The sequence below is a fragment of the Sminthopsis crassicaudata genome, chromosome 3 (assembly GCF_048593235.1).
Source record: "Sminthopsis crassicaudata isolate SCR6 chromosome 3, ASM4859323v1, whole genome shotgun sequence".
Lineage (NCBI taxonomy): Eukaryota > Metazoa > Chordata > Mammalia > Dasyuromorphia > Dasyuridae > Sminthopsis > Sminthopsis crassicaudata.
Genome location: NC_133619.1, coordinates 259,969,177 through 259,983,460, shown reverse-complemented (window position 1 = coordinate 259,983,460; position 14,284 = coordinate 259,969,177). Strand labels below are relative to the sequence as shown.

At 34.9% G+C, this 14,284-nt stretch overlaps 1 protein-coding gene across 4 annotated transcripts in view; it reads right to left on the bottom strand.

The window, feature by feature from the left end:
- Positions 1-14,284, bottom strand: part of CLDN14 (claudin 14) — a 115,771-nt gene that overhangs the window by 66,435 nt on the left and 35,052 nt on the right. Inside the window, exon 1 of one of the 4 annotated variants that reach the window (XM_074297349.1) lies at positions 13,925-14,065. The exons of 2 other annotated variants lie outside the window; for them this stretch is intronic. The gene's annotated coding sequence lies outside the window, so the exon portion shown is untranslated. Of the gene's footprint in view, positions 1-11,023; positions 11,358-13,924; positions 14,066-14,284 lie in introns of those variants that run through there. One more of the 4 variants, XM_074297346.1, reaches the window with a different exon arrangement.

Here is a 14,284-nt window from a genome sequence, read left to right as displayed (position 1 = left end):
TCCATCAAAAGAATTTATCATCCATTCCCGTCTGCTGATATAGATTGGGATGATAGAAATGGAGATGGAGTGAGGTATGGGAAAAGGGAGGAAGATTCAAGACCTGCAGTCAATTCATTTCATAGAGTACACGAGGCTTAACAGTGATAGAGATAGTGTTCTCAAAGTAAAAAATTTCCATTTTTATTGACAAATTTCTGGTAATGGCAGGAATAACCAGATAACCTAAGGAAAGCATTTGTAATTTGTGGCATGCTATATAAATGTGGGTGTCATTATTACATAGAGCATGAAAACATATAATTTCTTAGTTACAAAGAATAAAATGTTTCTCTCTGAACCTCTGATCTTATAGTGAGTCAGCTGTCAGACTAGGAATCCATAAGTTAAAAGACCTATATTCTCTGAAATCTCTTAATATGTGAAGTTACTTCAGTAAAATCCATTGGCATTAATGAACTTCAGTATTTTCCTATATGAAATGAATCCAATTTGGGTTTCAGCAAACTTACCAAGAAGTTATATCTAACCTCATCTTTCCCATTTGGCATATTTCTTAGTATTTAAAGGTATTCATTACCTGGCACATAGTATAAATGCAGCTAGGTAGTTTAGTGAATAGAGCTTTGGGCTTCATGAATTCAAATCTAGTCTCTGACACTAAGTAATTTAATCAAGTCACTTAACCCTGTTTTCCTCAGTTCCTCATCTGTACAATGGATTAGAGAAGAAAATAGCAAACTGCTCCAGTATCTTTGCCAAGAAAACTCCAAATGGTCACAAAGAATCAGACACAGTTGAAACAATTTAACAATAGCAACACAACAGCAACACAATCTAATTGATAAGCTGTAGGTAAGGGAAAGCTGGGAGACCACAAAGTATTAGAAGATGGAAAGCAGAGAAGTCATGTGGAGATAGAGACGGGAGAGTATGTGATGCATACAGATGAGAAACATTACCATGAAATCATTCATCTGCATCAGACTTTAAAACCAGGGCTTTGTGGGCATTTACTGTGTATACTGTGTGTGTTGGGTCAGATGTTAGGTTACTAAAACCTTACCCCTGGTGTGCAGACTTACTGGCAGTGATCTCTCATTTCCTTTCTCTCTGTAGGCTCTCTCAAACTCCCTTTTGGAGAGGGGAGGAATCAATGCCTTTTCCAATAAGTGTGGAGGAGGAAAGATTTATAAAAATAGGTAAGAAAAATTTCTTATAGGTAGGTTCACATTTCTTTGTTTAAACATTAAGTTTGTCTCAAGTATTATGAGTGGGGGGTAGTGAATACAGTTGGCTGGAAGTGTTTGGGAGTAACTTCATTCAGAAGGGGAAGGGAAGGAAGAAGAAAAGGAAAGGAAAGGAGAGGGAGATAGAGACACATATACACAGAGACATACAAAAAGAAAGACAGACAGACAGATAGATACACAGATTTGAAGCTGCGATATGTTTTCCAACAATCCACTGGTTATGGATAAGAAGCTGAAAAGGGAAATTATTGATTTATTTTTACAATTATTGATGGGAAAAGGGTTAATACATGGGCTAGAACTAAGATTCCGTTACAAGATTCCATTTCAAAGAAAAGTCCCTCTCATAGGGAAGAAGCAAGCCAGATCTCACCCCCCCCCCTTCCTCAATGTGGAAACAGGGGAAAATGGCTGATAACCAGCAGAGTACATTATTACATTACTGCCATGTATAACCTTTGGAAAAGGATGGCATATTGTAATTCCAGAAAGGCTGATAGTGCTCTAAAGAGTTTTACCTAACATAAATAAGCCCCTGAAAAAATGAAAAAAAGGCCCAAAAAATCTGGTGAAAAATCCATTCATTATTCTTTATAACTGTTGTAGAGATTATTCCAGGGGAGGTATCTGGAGATGGGTCTGCACCCTGGCCCCTGCTTGCAGGTCATGTGTGATCTAGATCACTTTATCCCAGAGATCTCTTGGGACCCCAGAAATTCTCTGTAATAGGAGGAGGGTGAGGCGAGGCTATGCTAAATAGCCCTGGCAACTGAGCCAGGAAGGGAGACTTAGCTTCATTTCTTCCCACAAGGGCAGGGAGGATATGTGTTTATCTAGCAAGGTCTGAAATTGGGCCTTAAGATCCTGACTACTTCTTCATCTTTGTGTTTCTTTCCTTGAGCACAGATGTGGAAATAATAATCCTAATGAGTTCAAGTGTTCTGCTGCCTGTTAGTGTAAGATACCTTCTACAATCATTCTTTGTGTGGATGTTTGTTTATATTTTATTTTTAAATTTAAATTGATTTTTCTTCTAACAAAAATCTCTCCATCCTATCTTATCTCATCCTTACCTGAGGAAAAAAAGAAAAAGAAAGCCCTTTTCAAAAACACAGAGGAAAAGTTGCCTTTAAAATAATCTTTGTTGTTTATCTTCTGTACAAACTTTTCTTATTTTACTCATTTCACTTTGCATCAATTCATATGTCTTCCCAAGTTTTTCTGAAATCATCCCCTTCATTACTTTTATAGCATAGTAGTATTCCATTACATTCATATAATATAATTTGTTCAGCCATTCCCTGGCCAATGGTTATCCTGTAGTTTCCAGTTCACCACCATAAAAAGAGCAGCTATAACTTTTTCTCATATATATGGTTCTTTCCCTTTTTCTTTGATCATTGTTTGGGACCAAGTAGTAGAATCTCTAGCAAAGGGTATACAGTTTAATAACTTTTGACTTATTTCCAAATTTCTTTTCAAAATGATTCACTTTCAACATTTATAACTTTTTTATTTTTAGTCAACTTTGTCAATTTAATGGACATGAGATAGAACAATAAAGTTGTTTTAATTTTCATTTATTAATATTCAGAGAATTTTTCAAATGGTTATTGATGGCTAGGATTTCTTCCCTAGGAAAACTTCATTCATATAATTGAACCAATTGTTACTCTCATTCTTATAAATTTGAATCAGTTTCCTTCTTATCTTGAGGGACTCCTACTAGAGAAATTTGCTACCAAGATTTCTCCCTCGGTTATTTGTGTCCCTTCTCTTTTTAACTATACTTATTTCAAACACACTTTAAATTTATTTATTTATTTTTTTTTTGCTGGTTAAGTGTTAGGGTTAAGTGACTTGCCCAGAGTCACATAGTTAAGAAGTGTTAAGTGGCTGAGATCAAATTCAAACTCAGACCCTCCTGACTTTAGGCTGGTACTATATCCACTGCACCACCTAGCTGCCCCTTCCCAACATTTTTTGCTAAATGTGAATTCTTAGTTCAGTAGTTGAAGTCTTAGGTTCATAGAAAATGAGACTACTAAGTTGATTTGCTTTTGTAGGCTGTTTCTCTATGTCTGAATTCAGATCCTATTGATTAGAGGGCTGGTGCTCTATTTACCATGCCACCTAGCTGCCCCAACTTCCTTTCTATTATCTGCTGCCTTCACTGTTGTTCCTTTGCTATTAAATAGAATTAGAAAAATCAAGCAACCCTAGTGACTGGGTCCACTGGGAATTTGTGCTATGCAATTTTAACTGAGCCTCACTGGAACAAGGAAATCTTTTTTACATTTCCCCAATTAGTTTACTCTACACTTCATCACCATAGCTTTTCCAAAGCTTCTTACCTCTCCTCAAGCCTTCCATGGAACTGCTCTCCCTCCTTCTTAGCTAAAGTCCTTACTTTATAATTTACTGAAAAAAATGAAGCCATTTGCTTAGATTTCCTGTTGTCCCTTCTTGATCTCACATAATTCAGATGTCTTCTTCCACTGTTTCCTTTTGCCTCTATCTCACAGGAACAGTTCTTGTCAAGGCAAATCCCTTTACATTCATCTTTGATCTTATTCTACCCTGTGTTCTCCAGGAGTTTGCCCCCTTTATTATGCACATTCTTTCACTAATCCATATCAGAAACTGATGTAATTTTATCAGTGAAAATGACACTAAACAAGACATAGGACTTGCTTTGCCACCAAAACTTAAGGACTATGGCACCTTTCCATTTAGCTTGAATTTGAAACCTTCCATATTAAAATGTCAGCTTCTTGAGAGCAAGAACTGTCTTATTTTTTTATTTTTACACTTAGCAGAGTGTATGCACATGGTAAGTGTGTAAATACAAGCTTTATTCATTCACTCTCAAGCCAGAAATAGACTTGTGTTCAGCTTCCTAGCCAATATAATGATACTGTGGAGGTATTACACAACTTGACTGGAAGTTGTAGAGGGACAGAGAAGGAGAAGGAGGAGGAAGAGGAAGAGAAAGAGGAGGAGTAGCCATTGTTGAGAAGTTGTGAAGATACTGCCATTTAGGACAATGAACTAAGAGTAAAAGCTTTTATGTCATGAAAAAGGAATACTGACTAGACTTGCTGGAGGAGGATTATAGGAAGGGCTGCCTTGAATTGTTATTTGAACAATTTTCATTTAGCTAGCTTCCAACTCTATTGCTGGTAATCACAACTAACTGTACACTCTAGGTCAATCATAGCTAACTGCTTCTATCTGTTTATCCCATTATCTTGAAGCTGCTACCCCCCCAAGTCAAGTATCTGCCTTAAAATGTGGAAAGCCTTTACTTCCTGCTGTTTTTGCTTCAGTTTAGCTTTTTTTTTTCCCTTTGTAGTGTTTTGGGGAATATTTGTGCAAAAAATGTATCTCTTTCACTATTTAGATGCTGTATTTTAAAACATCATTTTAACTTTTATTTTCAAGCTAGATGATTCATTAGATGGTAAAATATGTATATAATTCTATCCACAACTAACAGTATTCAAATAAATAATATTCAAATACAATTAGTTGGTTAAAGAGAAAACAATAAGACTTTATTACTTATGTCCACTGGAGAGCAACTGCCACTATAAATCAGCTTGTGGACCATAATTGGTGATGATGCCATAAATTGCTTTGTTTTTGTTTCCTTCTCCCCTATCCCTGAAACAGAAGACATTGTCAATATCTTCAATCTCTGGGTCACATTGTCAAATAAAGCTGGTTATTTTCTTTGAAATAGAAACTTCCTAACTTTCTTCTTCTTCTTCTTCTTCTTCTTCTTCTTCTTCTTCTTCTTCTTCTTCTTCTTCTTCTTCTTCTTCTTCTTCTTCTTCTTCTTCTTCTTCTTCTTCTTCTTCTTCTTCTTCTTCTTCTTCTTCTTCTTCTTCTTCTTCTTCTTCTTCTTCTTCTTCTTCTTCTTCTTCTTCTTCTTCTTCTTCTTCTTCTTCTTCTTCTTCTTCTTCTTCTTCTTCTTCTTCTTCTTCTTCTTCTTCTCCTTCTTCTTCTCCTTCTTCTTCTCCTTCTTCTTCTCCTCCTTCTTTTCCTCCTCCTTCTCCTTCTTCTTCTTCTTCTTCTTTACTTGAGGCAATTGGGGTTAAGTGACTTGCCCAAGGTCACATAGCTAGGACTTGTTAAGTGTCTGAGACCAGATTTGAACTTAGGTTTTCCTGACTTCAGAGCCAGTGCTCTATCCACTGCTTCACCTAGCTGCCCCTAAGCTTCCTAATTCTTACCAACTTATCATCCAAGCATGACAGTTTAAATCTGATGCTGTTCTGATCAGCAAAGCAAAAAAATTCAGTAAGCTTACCTGAATTTTTCTAGTTTTAGGGAAGATTGAAGTTATACAATTTTAAAATAATAAAGGTACTTATATCTCATATTTGGTTAAACAATAAATAAGTATTTATTGAAAGCCTTCTCCCGGCACAGCATTTTGCAGAGGGATAAGACAGGATTCTCCCTTCAGGACTTATACTTTAGTTAGGAAGGCAAAACTATCACCAAAAACCCCCCAAAAAAACAAAAAAATAAAAAACCAATGACTGACATAAACATCAATGACATTCAACATACTAAGATTTAGAAATACTTTCAAATAAAAATATTCAGAACCACACGTTTAGGTTTGAGAATTAGCTCAGTGGTCATAAGATAATTAAATTTAGAGCTGGAAAACCCAGGCAAATCCTCTCTTTTTAAAAATGAGAGGGAAGTGTAGTCAAGATGACAGAGAAAGAGTATCAACTCCCCAAGTTACAGCTAACTCCCTCTAAACACATTTAAATAATGCCATAAAATAATTCCTAGAGTTTCAAAACCCAAAAAAGGATGGGGTAAAATAATTTTCTAGTTATCAGAACTGGGTGAGAGCACAGTCCAATGCAGACCATGCCAGCATACACACCTGGCACCAGCAAACCAGAAACAGGCTTTGGGAGCCACTGAATCAGCAGTAATGACTTCCAGAGCTTTTAGTTCACAGATGGTAATGGAGTTGAATAACTAATCAGAAGGACATTACACTGTTATCTTTACTAGCACTGAGACAGGACTCTGCTGCTTTGCCCATCCACAAATATGGGTTGAAGTTCTAGGTGGAAGTCCCAAGGTAAAGAGGAACTAGAGCACATCAGAGCTTGTGGCCACAATGGGAAAAAAACCCACAACTAACCAACAAACCAACCAAAAAACCACCCCCAAAAATCCAACAACCCAGAAAACAAATAATTCCAGGGCAGAAAACAGTGCTGACCAAAGCACAGGTCAGAAGAGTAGAAAATATACCTCTCCTTAAATCATACCATTTTAAAAGAAGTAAAAGCTTACCTGTCCCTAGAAGAAGCTATGAAAATAATTACACAAAACCTCTAAAGCTTAGGACAATGCACCCTTCATCCAGGAATTAGAACTCCATTTTAACAAAAAGTTAAAAGTCAATAAATATACTAGAAAAATAAGGAAACAACAGAACAAATTCTGACCATAGAAAATTATTATGGTGACAAAGAAGATCAAAACACACAAAAGACTATAATATAAACTCAAAGTTCCAACATCCAAAGTTTCCAAGAAAAATATAAATTGGTCTTATATCATGGAAGTGTTCAAAAAGATTTTGAAAATCAAGTAAGAGAGAGAGAAGAAAAAATGGGAAGAGAAGTTAGAATGATACAAGAACTTCAGGGAAAAGATTTAACAAGTTGGTGAAAGAGACACACAAAAAAACTGAGGAAAATAACACATTTTCTTTTAAAAAAACACACTAAGCCAAATGGTAAAGGAGGTACAAAAACCAATTAGGAAAAAATGCCATGAAAAGCAGAATTGGCCAAATAAAAAAGGAGGAACAAAAGCTCACTGAAGAAAATAATTCCTTAAAAATTGGAATTGAGCAAATGAAAGTTAATAACTTTATGAGAAATTGAGAAATAATAAAACAAAAATGAAAGGATGAAAAAATACAAGACAATGTGAAATATCTTATTGGAAAAAACACTGACCTGGAAAAAGAAATCCAAGATAGGTAATTTAAAATTTTTTGACTTCCCAAAAGTCACAATTTTTTAAAAAGAGCCTAGACAACATCTTTCAAAAAAAGTTGTCAAGGAAAACTGCCCTGATATTTTAGAACCAAAAGGTAGAATAGAAACTGAAAGAATCCACCTATCACCCATTGAAAGAGATCCTAAAATTAAAACTCCCAGGAACCAAATTCCAGAGTTCCCAATTCAAAAAGAGAATACTGCAAGGAGCCAGAAAGAAACAATTCAAGTGCCATGGAATTAAAAGCAGCATCACACAAGAGTTACCAGATTCTATATGAAAAGATCAAAGGGATTGGAATAATATGTTCCAGAGGGCAAAGACACTAGGACTACAAACGAAAATCACCTATCTAGAAAAAACTTAGTATATCTTTCAGGAAGAAAATGGACATTTCATTGAAATGGAGGATTGTCAAACATTCTTGATGAAAAGACCAGAGCTGAATAGACAATTTGATCTTTAAATACAAGCTCAAGAGAAGTATAAAAAGATAAACCAGAAAGAAAACTTATTATGATTAAACAGTTTAAATTTCTACATGGGAAAATGACAGTTATAATTCATAAAAAAGCTTTTTCATTAGAGCAATTAGGTGGAGTGTTTTTAGATAAAAGGCACAGGTGTGAGTTAAATATGCAAGCATGATATCTTAAAAAATAAAATTAAGGGGTGAGAAAGAAAAATGCACTGGGAGAAATGGAAATGGAGAGGTAGAATGGGACAAATTATTTCACATAAAAAAGGCAAGATAAATCTTTTACTGTGGAGGGGAAGAGGGAGCAAAATACTTGAGGGGAGAGGGTAAAAGGAGAGAATGAATAGAATAAATAATGGGAGGAAGGAAATATATTTAGCAATCAAAATTGTGGAAAAAATCTGAAGCAAATTCCTCTGATAAAGAATTAATTTCTCAAATATATAAATGAGTCAAATTTATAAAAATAAGAACAATTCCCCAATTGATAAATGATCAAAATATATAAGTAATTTTCAGATGAAGTAATCAGAACTACAGTTGCATGAAAAAATGTTCTAACACTATTGATTGGAGAAAAGCAAGTTAAAACAATTCTAAGGTACTGCTTTATATTTATTAGATTGACAATAGGACAGAAAAGGCAAATGATAAAATTGGAGGGGGAGAATGGAAAATTAATTAAAGCGTTGGTAGTAGAGTCATGAACTGATTCAACCATTCTTTAGAACAATTTGGAACTATGCCCCAAAGTCTATAAAACCATGCATATTCTTTGACCTATCAATATCACTATTAGTGATATCTACTACTTGGTCTGTAAACAAAAAGTGAAAAAAAGGAAAAGGACCTGTATATATAAAAGTGTTTATAGCAGCTCTTTTCTGATGGCAAAGAGTTGGAAATTGAGGGGTTGCCTGTCACCTGGAGAATGGGTGAACAAATTGTTCTATGTGATTGTGATGGAACACTATTATGCTATAAGAAATGAAGAATAGGATGCTTTCAGAAAATCCTAGGAAGATATATATGAGCTGTTGCAAAGTGAAATGAACTGTATATAAAGTAACAGCAATATTGTAAGATAATTAGCTGTGAATGATGTACCTATTTTCAGCAATACAATGATCCAAAACAACCTTGAAGAACTTAGGATGAAAAATGGTTTCCATCCCCAGAGAAAGAACTGATGGTGTCTAAATAAGATTGAAGCATCCTTTGTGTGTGTGTACGTGCGTATGTGTGTTTGTTTTCTTTCCTAACATGACTACTATGGAAATACAATTTGAATGACTACTCATATATAATCTGCATTGAATTGCTTGCCTTTTTGATGAGAAGCATGAGAAGGGAGGGAGGAAGGAAAAGAATTTGGAACTCAAAACTTTGATAACAAATGTTAAATATTAATTTTACATGTAATTGGGGAAAAATAAAATACTAAATATTTTAAAATTAAAATTAGGGGGAACTAAGTTTTAAGAAAATTAAGTCATTTGTTCAAGGTCATGTAGATAATAAGTAGCATTCTTAGATTAGAAACCAAGTCTTCTAACTCCAAATCACGTGTTCTTCCCATGCTGCCTCTCATTTAACAAATATTTTATTTCATAGATGTGAAAATGGATGCTCAGAGAAATTGAATGACCATCAAAATCACACATAAAAATTTAAGCCTAGTACCTCTGACTCTAAATGTATCATTGGGCTTCCATTTAATAGTGAAGTATACAAGATATTTCCTCTCAAGTAAAAATGGCAGGGACTAGAAAAGTGAACCACCAGAACACAAAAGACTTCGGCATTTCCTAAAAAGGGTCCAAGAGACTGCTTTCCCTTTCATCAATATTTGCTTACCTTTATCTTCTAGTTAGCTTACTTAAGAAGGTGGGGCTCAATTTTAGCTTTGAAGATATCCCTTTAAACAAAACTCAGAATGAATGTGTGAACAGGAGCCCCTCTCACTCACTCTAGTCTTAGCTGTAAGAACCTTCCTGTTCTAGTAAAACTTTCTAAGAGGAGTTGTGTGATAGCAAGAGGAAATATGGGATCCCACTGAAAGTCAAGGTTACATGGAATTATTGGAAATTGGGGAGGCAGTGTTTGTTCACGGGGCTATATGGAGGAATCTCTATAATAACAGTCTTAGAAACTATAAGACTTTCCTGTTTTTCAAGTGCTAAGTTCTATGGAATTCCTGAGGAAGATGGAAATTAATCTAGATGCTCTGTTTAACTCTATGATTGATCAGTTTTTCACTTCATATTGAAAACCTAAATTGGCTAAAAGACATGTCATAGGAATAATCATAGTAACGATTATTACTAAGGAAAGTCTAGAATAGAAAGAGAAGAATGACTTTATGAAGAAAGGGGAAGGGATGGGCTGGGTTTTCAGAGACAAAAAGAGCAGATATTCCAGATTGGAGAATTATGCTCAAAGAGAAATTCCTTATGCAGACCCAGAGCAAATTTATCCCCTCCCAAAATGCATTTGCCAATAAATAAATAAATAAAATGAATAAAGAAGACTGTGGTAGCAACAGCAACATCTTATACTCACTATGGGTCTTTACGGTTACCAGTCATTTTCATTGTCTTTTTGGAGTGTCCTCTCATTATTAAAATAAATATATAAAAATTAAAAAAAAGAATATTCTCCTCTAATATAAGCTCCAAGAAGAATAGTTTACTAAAGACATCTTAAATTTATTCAAAATTTTAATAATAATCTTATCTTTTAATGATTTTAAATGGTTTACAAAGTGTTTTCTTTAGAATTGTCTCATGAGGTAGATAATTATTATCCCTATTATATGGGTGAAGAAAATGGTTCAGTGATTTGCCCAGGAATAGTTTTTCACTGTCATTACTAGGATGTGGACCCTAGTACCCTTAAAGGAGCTCCAATGCTTGACTCTCTACATTGATCTGCCCATCATTTGGAAAACTTGACTTTTCTGAAAAGTTAGACTTCACAATATCAACAACAAAAGTTAGTTTAAAAAAAAAAAACAACGATTTAAACTGATTGAGTTTGAACCCCTAGGTAATAGCATTCTAAACTTTAAGCATTCAAAATCCATGAATACTATGCTTCTAAAGTTATCACTGGATGATTTGAGCCAAATTAATCCCAAAATTTCCACTTACACCTAGGGGAATGGTGGGTGGTAAGAAAAAGGAACCCCAAGATCTACTCCTGTTGGCATGGCATAACCCTTCTGGTAATACACACTTACCCACTGATGCTGTTTCATGCTTGTTCATAGTTGCCAGTCTGTCACAGAGGAATGGAAATTGCAGAAGTGGAAGTGTTGGGGGAGGAATTCCTTAGTACTCAGGTAAGCTTCCCTTACCTCGATGAACAATTTAACTGAGATGGTAGGCAGATGGGGTTTGGCCAGGCACCATTTTTACAAACAAGAAACTACACATTTCAAGAAGCAGTCCTGAGAAGAGCTCAGGGATTCAATGCCACACAGAGTAGCATAGTTTTCTGGTACATAGCACAATATAAATAATTGACACAATGGAATGGAATTACTGAGGTAGATTACCTGAGGCAGAAGCATCTCCTACCACTCTAAGAATCCTGGCAAGGAGATACTTCCACAGTACACAGAAATAGTACATGACCAATAACTCAAGATATTATTTGCTTTTCCTTTGGCATAATTTTTTACACAATGCATATAAAAGATTACATCTCAGAATTCATCAGATAAATAAATTATTTTAACAGAGCAAAACATTCAACCTTAGGGGCATGTGAATAGAATCAGTTTCTCAAACTATTAAATTTTGTGTTCTCTAAAGTCAAACCTGAAACTTTCTGCCCATTTGAGCAGATTTCTGTGAAGTAGGGCCCTAGCTGGAAGGATTGCCAAGTTTCCTGTTGCAGTTCTGAGGACCTACCTCTAGGAGGTTTTTAATTGAGAGGAACAATCTAAATGTGAAGCAAGAAAATGATGACTTCAGTAGTCTTTTTTTTTTTTTTTTTTTTTTTTTTTTTTTGAGGCAATTGGGATTAAGTGACTTGCCCAGGGTCACACAGGTAGACCATGTTAAGTGTCTGAGGCCAGATTTGACTCTTGACTTCAGGCTTCCACTACGCCATTAGCTGCCCCCTGTTGATACATTTTTATAGCATATAGTGTTATTCACTGCAAAGATTTGTTGTGAAAACAAAGTGAGATAATTGGCCTGAAAACACTTTGAAAAATTAAAACCAAAAACCAAAAAACTACAGAAATGTAAGGAATTCAAATCTGTGTTAAAAGATTGAGAACTGGAAGGCTATGACATATAGGAGGAGGGAAAGGACCTATTGATGGAGCTGTTTCTATACATTTGTTGCAGTCAGGCTAGCTTTAGGAGTTGGAGTGAGGAAGAGGGAAAAAAAGAATGGGATTTTGAGAAAGGTGTGGTATTGAACTTTCTTGTTTCAGAAGAGTTCAAGTGTCTTCTAAATTTGGCAATTTTGACAAAAGCTTCAGTCATCTCACACTACAGTAGTTATAGATCTACCCCTGGAATGAAATAATAGATGTGATCATTTTGTGGACGAAACAGGAAGCACAGTTGCCAACAAATATACCTACTGTAGTAGTAGACACAGGAGTAGGGAAGGGAATAAGCATTTATATATACCAACTTGTGCCATGAACTGTACTAAACACTTTACAAATACTATCTCATTTGATCCTTCTCACAACCCTGCAAGGTATTTGCTATTATCTCTACTTGAGGAAACTGAGACAAACAGAATTAAATGATTTGCTCAAGGTCAACAAACTATTAAGTGACTGAAACTAGATTTGAATTCCAAGCCTCACACTCTATCTACTGTGCCACCAAATGCCTCCATAAGAAAAATGTATCAGAAGGGTCAGCAACTCACTTTATTATCTGATTATAGATAGGTCCTTCAGAAGAGAGAGAGAAATATGGAGAGTGAATAACTGGCTAAGATAATATTGGAGAAATTGATTTGGCTTTCTGATTGATTTAGCTTAAAATAGCAAGAATAATGGTCCAAAACTAAGGGTTTTGCCTTACATTCCTGAAATTTAGAATATACTGACAGCATTTAAATTATATATCCCCATCTTTCCCAACAACATTTCTATACCACACCACATGAATTCTAGCCATTCTCTTCATCCCCTTTACACAATAACTTCAGTTAGACTCTTTGGTGTTATTCCAGGGATTCTGGGCTCAAATAGGTCACTTTTTTAACCTTATCTTTCCTGGAAGTAGGACACATCTTTTGACTATTTCTTCTCCTTTTTTTAATTTTATAAATGTTTTCTATGCTTTCCATTACCACAGATTCCCATAAATCTTCTCTTTTCTCCCTCCCCAAGAGCCATCTCACATGATAAATAGAACTTTTTTAGAGAGAGGAAAAAAAGTCCAAAAAATTGTGCAAAGTATAATACCTGTGGACTTCCCATCAGCACAAAAGGGTAGGTTAGGATATCTTCTCATATCTATTCATTTGAATTCCACTTGATCTATATTATTTTTTTTTATTTTATTTTTTTAATTTTCATTTACATTGAACTAGTTACTGAATATATTATTTTCTGAGCTCTGTTTACTTCACTTTGCATCAGATTATTTAGCTCTTTCTATGCCTATTTGTATTCATCACACACAATTTCTTATAGCACAGTAGTATTCTGTTACATTCATGTTTAACCACTCTCCAATGAATGAACATCTACATTGTATTCAATTCTTAGCACATAAAAAGTGATGCCATAAATATTTCCAAGTATTGAGAGATTTTTTAAACAGAGTTTCTGATTCAAAGGGTATGAAAATTTAGTCACTTTATTTGCATAATTCCAAATTACTTTCCAAAATGATTGTGCCATTTCACAACTCTAGCAATAATGCACTAACGCTACTTCCTAGTCATTTCTAAACTATTTTGTCTTATATATACCATACTGTCCATATTCCATATCAATTCCATTTTATCTTTCCACCATTGGAATATAGAATCTGTGAAGTTACTGTATTTCCAGAACTTGTCATAGTTCTTAGTAAGTTCTTAGTACATAGTAAGTGCCTAATAAATTTATTCAAGTATTACACTATATCATCACAAAAACAATTTAACTTAGTACCTTGTAATATTCTTCTCTAAAATATAATGTTCTCTTGGAGCAGGTTTCTTGGGAAACTTCTGGCAGCAGCCTTAGTTTCAGTTCAGTTCAATAATTACAGCACAAAGGTGGAAAATGGAATGAATCTGACTCCAACTCTGAGAGTGGGCTTCTGGGTCTGGCCTTGAGACTTCTTGCTTATATGCTGTACACTGAGCACACTCCAATCATTACATCACTAGGAAACTATTATTTGTTGTAGGATTAAATCAATGCTAAATTAGATTTAACCACTGTCTCCTCAATTCCACTTACTATCTTGTTTTAAGTTCTGGCCCATAACATCTCCTTGTAGAATCATTTCAATCACACTGAACCATG